The sequence below is a fragment of the Pyrus communis genome, chromosome 2 (genome assembly GCF_041283825.1).
Source record: "Pyrus communis isolate YQ-2024b chromosome 2, ASM4128382v1, whole genome shotgun sequence".
Classification (NCBI taxonomy): Eukaryota; Viridiplantae; Streptophyta; class Magnoliopsida; order Rosales; family Rosaceae; genus Pyrus; species Pyrus communis.
The window spans coordinates 21,196,715-21,209,498 of record NC_142566.1 but is presented as its reverse complement, the minus strand read 5'-3'; the positions used below and the strand labels follow the sequence as shown (position 1 = coordinate 21,209,498).

General features: G+C 43.3%; 1 pseudogene; it reads left to right on the top strand.

Moving 5' to 3' along the window:
* Nucleotides 1-643: 643 nt before the first annotated feature.
* LOC137747611 (AAA-ATPase At2g18193 pseudogene) lies at nucleotides 644-2,998 on the top strand (annotated as a pseudogene).
* Nucleotides 2,999-12,784: the final 9,786 nt, after the last annotated feature.

Sequence of the window (12,784 nt, the reverse complement as noted above, 5' to 3'; positions counted from 1 at the left end):
GCTAGTTCCATGGTTTTCAAGGGGTTTCGTTAAGGCCAGCTAGTCCCGAATTTAGTCTAGGCGAGTGAGACTTAGTCTCATTAAAACTAGTCCCTGTTAGGAGCAAACATAGGACTGGACTAATCCTTAGTCCAATCCAGTCCAGTACACTTTAATGAGGGCAAACAAACGCCCCCATAATAGACTAGTGTGTGTGTATATATATATATAACAAAAATATTATTCTTATCATCTATTTGTACTATTTCTCTAATATAGATGAGATTTACATGTGTTGACAGACTCTATCTTTATTAAAAAGATGATACAAATAATGTTATAGTAAAATGGTAAGTGTAGTACTACTCTATATAACAAAAATATTATTCTTATCATCTATTTGTACTATTTCTCTAATATAGATAAGATTTACATGCGTTGACAAACTCTATCTTTATTAAAAAGATGATACAAATAATGTTATAGTAAAATGGTAAGTGTAGTACTACTCTATATAAAAACCGCGTATGAATAATCAGAAGAGACTAAGCAAGTAGAAAACCGCATCTATACTCAGAAGACAGAATAGCTTCGAAACTACGCAAAAAAAATTGAAATAAAAACGCCTCATCATTTCATGTTTCTGCACATCTTGAAAAAAACACAATGTTTTCTTCTCTCAATCTCAAAGAAATGCCAACAAACGCGTCCTCCTTGTTCTCAGCCTATGCTTCATTCGCTGCATTCATGATGTTGGTCCGCACCATGGCCAATGAACTCATGAACCTTGTACCCGACAGGGTCCACGCATACATAGAATCCGTCCTTCTCCGTGTATTCACCCCTCTCTTGGCTTCCCATGACCTAACTCTCGTCATTGATGAGAACGCTGGCATGACAAGAAACGAAGTCTACGAGGCCGCGGATGTCTACCTCCAAACCAAGATCGGTCCCTCGAACGAACATCTTCGGGTCAGCAAAACACCTCGACAGAAAATCATCAGCCTCGCCATCGAAAAAGGCCAAGAAGTCATCGATACCTTCGATAACATTGTCCTAAAATGGCGTTACGTTTGCATTGAATCCGATAATAACTCTGGTCGTGATCAAAAGCGTCAATTCGAGCTAATATTCCACAAGAGGCACAAGGACAAAGTTGTCCTCTCCTACTTGCCTTACGTGCTTGATCGAGCCAATGCAATTAAAGAACAAGACACAGTTGTGAAAATTTATACACGACATTCATATTCGTACTACAGTGATGATGACAATGGTGATTGGGGTTCGATAAGTCTGGAGCACCCGGCTACGTTTAAAACAATGGCCATGGACCCCGAGCTTAAGATGATGATTAAAAATGATTTGGACAGGTTTGTGAGGCGGAGGGAGTTCTATAAGAAGGTGGGGAAGGCTTGGAAAAGAGGCTACTTGTTGTACGGTCCTCCCGGCACTGGAAAATCTAGCTTGATCGCGGCCATGGCAAATTATCTCCATTTTAACATATATGATTTGGAGCTTTCTAGCATTCACAACGACTCGGAATTGAAGAGGATATTGTTGTCTACTAAAAATCGTTCGATTTTAACAATTGAGGACATTGATTCCAGCATTGATGTTGAAAATCGTGAATCGGAGGAGGAGAAGCAACAATCTTCTAATACCAAATTGACGCTTTCGGGCCTATTGAACTTTATTGATGGTTTGTGGTCGAGCTGCGGTGACGAGAGAATTATTGTGTTCACTACCAACCACAAGGATCGGTTAGACCCCGCATTGTTGCGTCCGGGACGAATGGACGTGCACATTCACTTGTCTTACTGCACCGCAAGTGGATTCAAGGTCTTGGCCTCCAACTACCTTGGCATTGGTGACGAAAATTCTCATCAGCTGTGTGGGGAAATTGAAGGGTTGATAGAGAGCGCGGAGGTGACCCCTGCAGAAGTTGCTGAGCAGCTCATGAAGAGCGAGGACGCTGATGTCGTGCTTGAAGGACTTGTCGATTTCCTTAAATGTAAGGAGGCCGAGAGGCAGCGAAAAAAGGAGGAAGAGAGTAACCAAATTAAAGATCGGGAAGCAGCAATGTAGAAAACAGATGGTGATGACTATGTTGACGACGACGGCAAAGGGATCGTTGGATTCGAAAATTCTGAATCTGATGTAATGGCTTGCTTAACTTGATTGATAATGTGGATGTTTTCTCTCTCCTCCGGTGAGAGACATTCTCACCGTAGTGTGAGTTCTAGTTTTCATTTCAGGTTTCCTGCTTAGCCGCCGGTCCTGCTATGGCCAGGGTTGGTGGCAGTTCCTGCTGTTTACTTTTCCTTTCCCTTACTGTCTTTTGCAATAAGCCCCGTCCCGTTTCTCCGATCTACCCCTTAATTGAAGCTGATTCCACCATTTTGAGCCCCATGTGCAGATCGTGCTTTTTATCTACCATCTTCACTATTTGGCTTCATTATTTTTCCACTCTCTCTCAATTCGATTCCCTTGCTTGCGATTTTCGCTGTAACGGGAGGGTGTGTAGAGGTTTGGCTCGGGTGTTTACACCACCACCCTTTTGGTCTTCCCAGTGTTCGCCTTTGTTGTTGACATTGCTCGTCGGATCTCTCTTCCGGCAGGCTTCCTTTGTTTCTTAGTGGCATTCGTCTTGGTGGTCCGTGGAGGATGGTGCAGCCTATTTCTTCTCTAACTTCGAGAATCTGGATGGTCTGATGACTGTGACGGTGGTGAGCGAAGGTTTCTGTGCTTCAATGTGGGGAGCGTCGGTGGCGAGGAAAACAGCTACAGTAGCTGTGGATTCTTAATGTTTTTTGCTTTTTTTTTGGTTTGAGTGTGTTGGGCTCCAAAGTAGACTTTGGGCTTTGTGTGTTTTTGGGTACATGTTTTCTTGTATTTAGTGTGTTTTTTGGGCCTCTTTGCGTGTACTATTTCGTTGTTGGTAATACAATTACACACCAAAAAATGGAAATTGAATGATAAAGAATAATGTTAGGTTCTGTTTTGCCCTCTTTGGTCAAAAGAATGACTTGTGCCAGTCAAAGAATTTGGCAGCTTTTAGCGTATGTCCTTATTAACTAATTGTTATTAGTTGTTTCGCATATAGGGGAGACTTATCCCGAGGACGTACGTGGACAAGTAAGGTTAGAGGGCTACGATCCATCAACATACTAGTGAGTGGGCATTACGTATATACTTTATAGTTTCCATAAATGTTTTTAAAATGGTTTTATGCATTTTATGCCATGACTTATATATTTTAAAATGCTATATTATGATTGAGTTTTTGCATCATCATGGCATATTTATATGCATTTTACCTGCTTATAAATGTTGTGCATGTTTGAAATGCTAAGGTATCACGGGACGCATATGTAAGTGTGAACACGAAAGTTTCCTTGAAACAAGAAACCAGAATAACGTGTACAAAATAATATTTTTGTGTTTATGATTTTGGGGTTACGATCTCTCTCAAATTTGGTCCTCTGATTCTATCTTCGTAGGGTGTAGGTTTGTGGATGAGTTGTTGATCCAAAGGGCCGTCGGGGCTTGATCTAAGGATGAACAGTTGATGAACGGATCTTCAAGGGGCGTTGGGCTTGATCTTGAAGAATGGGTGTATGGATTTCTTCAAGGGGCTTTTGGGCTTGATCTTGAAGGTTGATGGATAAGCAGATCTTCAAGGGCTTTTGGGCTTAGTCTTGAAGAACGATTGGATGTGTGGATTTGTTTGTGCTGTTGATCCAAGGGGCCGTTGGGGCTTGATCTTAGGATGAACGATGAACACTTTCTTCAAGGGCCGTCAGGGCTTGATCTTGAATAATGGTTGTATGGATTTCTTCAAGGGCTTTTGGGCTTGATCTTGAAGGTTGATGGATGAGCGGATCTTCAAGGGCTTTTGGGCTTAATCTTGAAGAACGATTGGATGTGTGGATTTGTTTGTGCTGTTGATCCAAGGGGCCGTTGGGGCTTGATCTTAGGATGAACGATGAACACTTTCTTCAAGGGCCGTCGGGGCTTGATCTTGAAAGAGGATTTAACGAAGAACGAAGAGAGCTTTCTTGATTCTTCGGAATTCTTGGGAATTTGGATGGTTGGAAGCTTTGGAGTTTCAAAGCTTCATAGATTTGGGGGATTCTCTTCTAATTTTGGAGTAGAGAAATGTATTTGTGAATTCCTTGATGCTTGATACCTTGATGGAGAAGCCTATTTATAGGCTTTGAGAATGAATCACCACCACAAAATATTTTTTTCCTTTCCAAGCACCATTGCCTAATTTTCCCACTTAATGCAATATTGAAATTGAAGTGGTGTAACTTATGGCCTAATTTCCCACTTAATACCATTTTAAACTTGAAGTGGTCTAACTTATGGCCTAATTTCTCACTTAAAACCATTTTAAACTTGAAATGTGTATGCTTTGTCATTGCCCAAATGAGAAAAACTTGCTTTGATCCGTAATGGATTGAAGTGTGCTTGCCTTGTCATTGCCCAACATGAGAAGAAAAACTTGTTTTGATCCTCAATGGATTGAAATGTGCTTGCCTTGTCATTGCCCAAATTGAGAAGAAAAAACTTGTTTAATCATCCAAGGGTATTTCTTCCTATTTTGTTGAGTCACATGCCATGTGTACAATTTGTACGACACGTGGCGTATGCCATGTATGCCCTGACATGTCAAAACTTTAATGCGTTGGTGAACATTTGTTTTACTGAAATTTCGATGTCTACATATGCCCCCACTTCAAGGCGCATCGTAGACATGTGCTTGTCACGTGTAGAAGATGCGTTTTGAAGTCCCTTAATGTAGATGTCAACCCAAGGGCCATCGAGGCTTGATCTTGAATTGGGCTGGAAATTTCTTCAAGGGCCATTGAGGCTTGATCTTGAGTTCGACTGGAAGATTTTCTGGTTTCCTCCAATCGTTGATTTTCCACAGGCTTAGTCTTGAACTGGGCTGGAAATTTCTTCAAGGGTCATCGAGGCTTGATCTTGAGTTCGACTGGAAGATTTTCTGGTTTCCTCCAATCGTTGATTTTCCTTTGTGCTACTCTTGAACTGGGCAGCAGGATTCTTTTGGTCTCCCCCGAAGGTCTGAGTTTTACTCCTTTTTTCTGTTTCTTTGTTCAATCTATCCAATTCGTATTGAAGAGGGTTAGAAGATAGCTCAGCATATGCAGTTGTTGCTTGTCTCCACATGCTTTAATGTATCATTTTCACTTGCCTTACTTGCTCCCCTTTGCAGAAGTGGTCCCTTCTCTGGAAGTGTATCAACCGTTAAAGATGACTACTCGAGAGCAATGCTAGGTAAGCAACCAGGGAATAGATTCCAGGCAGTCGGTTCCAGATCGGAAGACTGACTCTAAGTGCCGGCTGATTGCTTCTTTCACTTTGCCATGCGAGTAAGAACAAGGACAAAGGAAAAGACAGGGAAAAAGCATGATATGAGATACCTTTGCTTTCGAAGAAGCAGCGAATGAATCAGCACATATATTTGTTGTGCTTGTCTCCACATGCTTCGATGTATCATTTTCACTTGCCTTACTTGCTCCCTTTGCAGAAGTGGTATTTCCTTATGCAGGTTTAGCATCTTCTCTTGTAGTATTTGTCCTCTGATGCAGGAGTTGAATGCAAACCTTGCATTTGAATGGACCCTCACTTCTTGGTGGCAGCGCAAGTTTGAGTGGAGGTTCCGACATATTGCTTTCTCTGTCCTTGTCTTGGCAGGTGAGAACAAGGGCAAAGGAAAAGACAGGGAAAAAGCATGATATGAGATACCTTTGCTTTCGCCCTTGATGATATGAGATACCTTTGCTTTTGAAGAAACGGCGAATGGATCAGCACATGTATTTGTTGTACTTGTCTCCACATGCTTCAATCTACCGTTTCCTCCTGGGTCATCTGTACTCCAGGCATCTGGTATCTTCTTTGGGGAAGAAGAAAAAATTGAGTATTTCGAAAAGCTTTGCTGGGAGTGCGCCCTCAGAAGTGAGGAAGAGTTGGGCATTTTTTTTTTGCAGGTCTGCCTTGCCATAAAAGATGAAGGTCGACATATATAGGGATTTCCCAATAGCAAGTGGTGGTACTGTTCTTTTACCCTTGTCGACAAACGTCTCTTCGATTTTTTAACAAGCGTCTCTTCGATTTCTGAGCGAGCGCCTCTTCGAAAAAGCAGTCACGGGTGCGGCTCTGTCACCACGCTTGTTGGCAAAGGCGCGTAGTTGGGATGATAACCTTCACGTGTTTTCAACTTTGTCAGAGATCTTTTGACAAAGTTGAACGCGTTATCTGAAAAGCCGCGAAAGCGTCGCCGAACTTCACGCAGGAAAATCTGATTTTTTGAATCGGTGGTCGTGTCGCCTTGGCTTTTTATAGAGGTATCGATCACCTCCAACATGCACACTTTGAAGATCGCCCGTTTGTGAAAATCGTCTTCGGCCCTTTCTGATTTTACTCCATCCACCTTTCTCTTTTAACCTTTTGACAATGGCTAACCCGTCTAACATTTGCTTAGATTTGAGTCTCAGCAGTGATCCGAGTGCGCCACGTCAGGTAAATGTATGGTGCCCTTCTTTCTTATCTTCTAATGGCCCTTTGACAGGTGAAGATTCTGTGATGAAGGACGCAACAACAGCTACGATAGTAGCTAGGAACTTCCTCACTCCAAAAGATAGTAGGTTGCTTTCAGAACGATCCGATGAGTTGGCCGTTCAAGAGTCCCTAACTCTCAGTGTTCAGTGCGCAGGCTCTGTGTCCAACATGGGCCAACGCCTACTTGCTCGATCCCGCCAAGTGGAATCATTGATGACGGAGGTGGAAACTCTTAAGCAAGAGATCAAACAGCTTAAGAACGAGAATAGAAGTTTGCATGTGCTTGCAAATAACTATTCGACGGGCATGAAGAGGAAGCTTGATGAGCTGCAAGAATCCAGTGGTCGAATTCAAAGTGACCGTCAAAGGCTTGCTGCTTTCTTCCAGAGGCACTTTTTTCCTGGCTCATCTAGCGTTCCACCAAGTATTGAGGCCTCTTCTTTGATGCCTCCCGCTTCTGTAGTTTTCCCAAGTAGTGGGGCTTCACATGAACAACCTTTATGAAAGCTCCATCTCTTTTTTTTTTTTTTTTTTTTTTTTTTTGTACGCACTTGTAATTTCTCGGAGATCAATGAACATGCTTTACTTTATTTAGTGTATTGTGCTAAATACAAATAAAACATATACATCACCAAGATGTGTTATTTCCCTTTTTTATTTTTTTTTTTATTTTTTTTTTATTTTGATGATGTGACTGTACTTGAAGTTTTGAAGTTTCAAGTTGCCTACGTACCCTTGGTTGAGGAGGGATCAAGTCATGACGTAGTTTAAATGAGTGATGGTTTTTTTTTTTTTGATGATTTTGCCGTACACAGTTTATGCTCTTGCGGGCCAGGAGCTGGTTCGTTTACTTTAGGGGTAGTAGCGCTTCAAAAATCTGCCGTTGATGGGGCCGATCTTCAACCCGTCTTCTGCCATGATTAAGTAGGCGCCATTGGTGTAGATCTCTTGTATTACGTAGGGTCCATCCCACTTTGATGTGAACTTGCTTTTTGTCTTATGAGTTGTAATGATAGGCCTACGCAATGCCAGCACGAGATCTCCGGCTTGGAAAGACCTTGGGCGGACTTTCTTGTTGAATGCCTTGGATAACCGTGCTTGGTAGCATTCCAAGTGTTGTTGAGCTTCGAGCCTTCTCTCATCCAACGCTTCCAACTCCTGAAGGCGCAACTTCATCAGTCAAGCCTTCTTGTATAGCCATCCTTAGTGAGGGAATTTGACTTTCGAGCGGTAGAACAGCTTCTACGCCATATACGAGAGAATAAGGTGTAGCTTGGGTAGGAGTCCTATGCGTAGTCCTATATGCCCAAAGTGCTTCACTTATTCTTTCATGTCAATCTCTCTTTGTTCGGCCGATTACCTTTTTCAGGAGGTTGCACAGCGTCTTGTTGAATGCTTTCGCGAGGCCGTTGGCCGGAGCATGATACATGGAAGACTTGTGCTGCTTGAACTTGTATTTGTCGCAAAGCTCGTCCACGAGTCGGTTGGAGAACTGCTTTCCGTCGTCAGTGATAATGTAGCGAGGCACCCCATATCGGTGGATGATATGCTCCTTAATGAAACGAACAACAGTTTCCTTTTTTACTTCCCTTAAAGGGATGGCTTCAGCCCATTTGGAGAAGTAATCTGTTGCAGCTAGGATGTAAGCTTCCCCTGCATATGACTTTGGCGTAATTGGTCCTACAACGTCCAATCCCCATGCGTCGAACGGCCATGAAGCAACTGTAGGGTGTAATGGTTCAGGCGGTTGATGTATGAAGTTGGCGTGGAATTGGCAGGCTTGGCACCTTTTGGCGTGTTCCAGGCAGTCCTTCACCATGCTCGGCCAGTAGTAACCCATTCTTTTAAGCCGAAAATGTAGCTTTGGTCCAGACTGATGTGCCCCACACACACCTGAATGTGCTTCTTCCATGGCTAGATTAACTTCTTCCTCACCTAGGCATCTCAGGAGCACTCCTTCAAGAGAGCGTCGATAGAGTGTTCCTTTGTAGTAAAGGAAGCGAGGTGCTCGTCGACGTATTTCAGAACGGTGTCTGAGATAATCTGGAAGCTTTCCGTGCTCTAAGTAGTCGATCAGCGGCTGTCTCCACTCTTCAGCATCGACTGGAAGTACTGAGATGACATTTGTATCATCTAGTGACATTTCATTAACGAGCGGAATCACCCATCTTTGGCAAACTGGCACGTCTGCAACTTCATCTTTTCCTAGTGTCATACTCGAGGCTAGATTGGCGAGAGCGTCTGCCATTTGATTTTCCTTTCTTGGCACATGTTCTAGTGTCACAGCTTCGAACTTTTGTAGCAGTTGGGTCGCTAGCCGGAAGTATGGGACGAGATCATCTTTCCTCACCTCATATTCAGTTAAGAGTTGATTGATTATGAGCTTGGAATCGCCATATACCTCAAGAGCTGTGATTTCCATGTTGATCGCCATTTGGAGCCCGATGATCAATGCTTGGTACTCAGCAACATTGTTGGAGCATAGCTCATTCAGTTGGAAGGAGTAAGGTAGTATTTTCCTTTGTGGCGACATGAATACTACTCCTGCCCCCGCTCCGTCTGCTCGTGCGGATCCGTCGAAGAACATCGTCCATGTTGGGAAGATGTCGATGTAGAACACCTCCTCGTCAGGCAAGTAGTGTTTGGTGCTGTTTGTAGTTTCAGCTCGTGCAGACAAGGAGCGTTTGGTGCCGTTTGCAGTTTCAGCTCGTGCAGGCAATGAGCGTTTTGGTGCCGTTTGCAGTTTCAGCTCGTGCAGGCAAGGAGCGTTTGGTGTCACCTTTTAGGCTCGTGCGAACGAGGAGCTTGTGGTGTCGTTTGCAATTTCAACTCGTGCAGACAAGGAGCTTGTGGACAAGATGGTTGCTGCTTGTCCAATTTCTTTGAAGCGATCTTCGAAAGGCATTCCTCACAATCTTCATAGCAAGGAGCCTTGATCGAGAAATTGAATAAGTCTTCGATGAATAAGAGATCGCGCATGAACGATCTTTGTGTTGAAATTTTCTTATCTTCAACATTTTCACATTGCTTTGGAGGTTGGCGAAAGCTGCTTTCCCTCCTTTCTGATTGGTGCACTTGTGGAGAAGACATATGTTTCTCGTGCAGTTTCTTCGGAGTGACATGAGTCCATCCTTCAATTTCACTTGACTTGGAGCATGCCCCCAACAATCGAGGTGAAGACTTTGAGTCGAAAGAGCCAGAAGTGACATCTTTCTTAGGGATTTCATCTTCAGTGCCGTCCTCTTGGGTTTGTTGGCATGAAGATTTGCCAGTGTGGACGATGATGCGCCTCCTTATTTTCAGTGGTCCTTTTGTGTTGACCTCTAGGATTGCTTGGCGCTTCATCCTTGAAGGAATCAAGCTTCGAATGTCGCCTTTTTCTGCTAACCCATCGAACTTTTCTTCCTTTGGTGTTGTCTTCCTCTTTCCAAAAGGCTTCTCATTATCTTCAAATCTTTCCGAAGCTGATCGTCGCAGAGGAGAGATAGCTGTGTTGCTTTGTTTCTTAGGCTTTAACAACCTTTCAAAAACAGAGCTTTGGGATGTTGGCGCGTTAAGCCTCTTGAAGACAGAGGTTCGGCCTTGACTACCAATGCGATTAAGCACTGAAATTCTGGAGCTTGAATGGCTCATCCTATCGAAGACCGACGTCCGAGGGGCGGGTTTAGGCTCTTTTTGGTCTTGTTCAATGCTCACGCTGATGTGTTGAACGCTAGCTTTCTTCACTTTGCTTGAAATCTTCACGGGTCTATTTGGTGTGAAGCCAAGTCCAGCTTTGTTGTTGTCAACTCCGTAATCATGCTCCTTCAACTTCTTTTGAGTCTCGGTGAGGTCACGATCTTTGTCATTGACGGTGTTTGAAACCTTCTTTCCAAGATTTGAAGAGGAAGCAAAGTCATGCCTAGCCTTTGACATGAGTTCGTAGGCATTTGGGTTAAAGCCTTCTTCGGTCTTCTTAGTTGGAAGAGAGCTTGGTTTCATTTTGAGGCCATGTTGTGCCTCCAGACGGTTGATGAGTCCGACGGTTTGCAAGTTTTTCTCCTCTGCAGTCCGTGTGAGCTTTGCGATTGCTTCATTCATCTGAGCTAGCTGCTCCTCGATTGAAGTTACTCCAGTGGTCATGACTTGCATGGTTGTACTGCCGCTCGAATCAGCGTCGGAGAGTAGGGACTCTGAGTATTTCCTCAGGCTTTCCCCTCTTGATGCCCTTAGCGAGGCTAGGGTGATCACAGGCTCGTGCCTCAGGTGCTCTTGTTCCTTTGACAGAGTTAATGCAGGGGCGGAAGCTGCGGCAAAAAGAGCTCTTGCCTTACTTCGGGTTATGGTGCCCGAAATATCACCACTTGCGGCGATGATGTTCTTATTCTTTGCTTTGATTGCAGGAACAGCTTGATCCTTTCTTGATGCCATTTGCGTTTTTCGATGATTTGAGGATAAAGATGAGAGGTAGAGATGTCCCACTGGGCGTGCCAAATTTGTGAACACGAAAGTTTCCTTGAAACAAGAAACCAGAATAACGTGTACAAAATAATATTTTTGTGTTTATGATTTTGGGGTTACGATCTCTCTCAAATTTGGTCCTCTGATTCTATCTTCGTAGGGTGTAGGTTTGTGGATGAGTTGTTGATCCAAAGGGCCGTCGGGGCTTGATCTAAGGATGAACAGTTGATGAACGGATCTTCAAGGGGCGTTGGGCTTGATCTTGAAGAATGGGTGTATGGATTTCTTCAAGGGGCTTTTGGGCTTGATCTTGAAGGTTGATGGATGAGCAGATCTTCAAGGGCTTTTGGGCTTAGTCTTGAAGAACGATTGGATGTGTGGATTTGTTTGTGCTGTTGATCCAAGGGGCCGTTGGGGCTTGATCTTAGGATGAACGATGAACACTTTCTTCAAGGGCCGTCGGGGCTTGATCTTGAATAATGGTTGTGTGGATTTCTTCAAGGGCTTTTGGGCTTGATCTTGAAGGTTGATGGATGAGCGGATCTTCAAGGGCTTTTGGGCTTAATCTTGAAGAACGATTGGATGTGTGGATTTGTTTGTGTTGTTGATCCAAGGGGCCGTTGGGGCTTGATCTTAGGATGAACGATGAACACTTTCTTCAAGGGCCGTCGGGGCTTGATCTTGAAAGAGGATTTAACGAAGAACGAAGAGAGCTTTCTTGATTCTTCGGAATTCTTGGAAATTTGGATGGTTGGAAGCTTTGGAGTTTCAAAGCTTCAAGGATTTGGGGAATTCTCTTCTAATTTTGGAGTAGAGAAATGTATTTGTGAATTCCTTGATGCTTGATACCTTGATGGAGAAGCCTATTTATAGGCTTTGAGAATGAATCACCACCACAAAATATTTTTTTCCTTTCCAAGCACCATTGCCTAATTTTCTCACTTAATGCAATATTGAAATTGAAGTGGTGTAACTTATGGCCTAATTTCCCACTTAATACCATTTTAAACTTGAAGTGGTCTAACTTATGGCCTAATTTCCCACTTAAAACCATTTTAAACTTGAAATGTGTATGCTTTGTCATTGCCCAAATGAGAAAAACTTGCTTTGATCCGTAATGGATTGAAGTGTGCTTGCCTTGTCATTGCCCAACATGAGAAGAAAAACTTGTTTTGATCCTCAATGGATTGAAATGTGTTTGCCTTGTCATTGCCCAAATTGAGAAGAAAAAACTTGTTTAATCATCCAAGGGTATTTCTTCCTATTTTGTTGAGTCACATGCCATGTGTACAATTTGTACGACACGTGGCGTATGCCATGTATGCCCTGACATGTCAAAACTTTAATGCGTTGGTGAACATTTGTTTTACTGAAATTTCGATGTCTACAGTAAGTCCAAGTAAGGTTATGTGGTGAATTGAAATGGTTGAATCACTATGGCATGCTTTTGCATATAGACTGCTTATCACTACTACACCCCAGGTGAGTGCTCAACCCTAGGCCAGTCTAGTATTTCACGTGTATGCTCACCTTCCAACACCGCACGCTCGCCTTGGATCCAAGTAGGTGATAGTCTTGTCATACAGGTCACATTAGGTGACTCCAACTCGTAGGTGATCCGTACATAGCGCTAGTCTTCACCTGATTGTATCACTAAAGCGATTATTATTACACCTAGTCATGTCGTACAGGTCACATTAGGTGACTCCGACTCGTGTGTTAGCATATGACTGATGAGCGATAGGTGCAGTCGTACATGTCATATTAGGTGACTCCG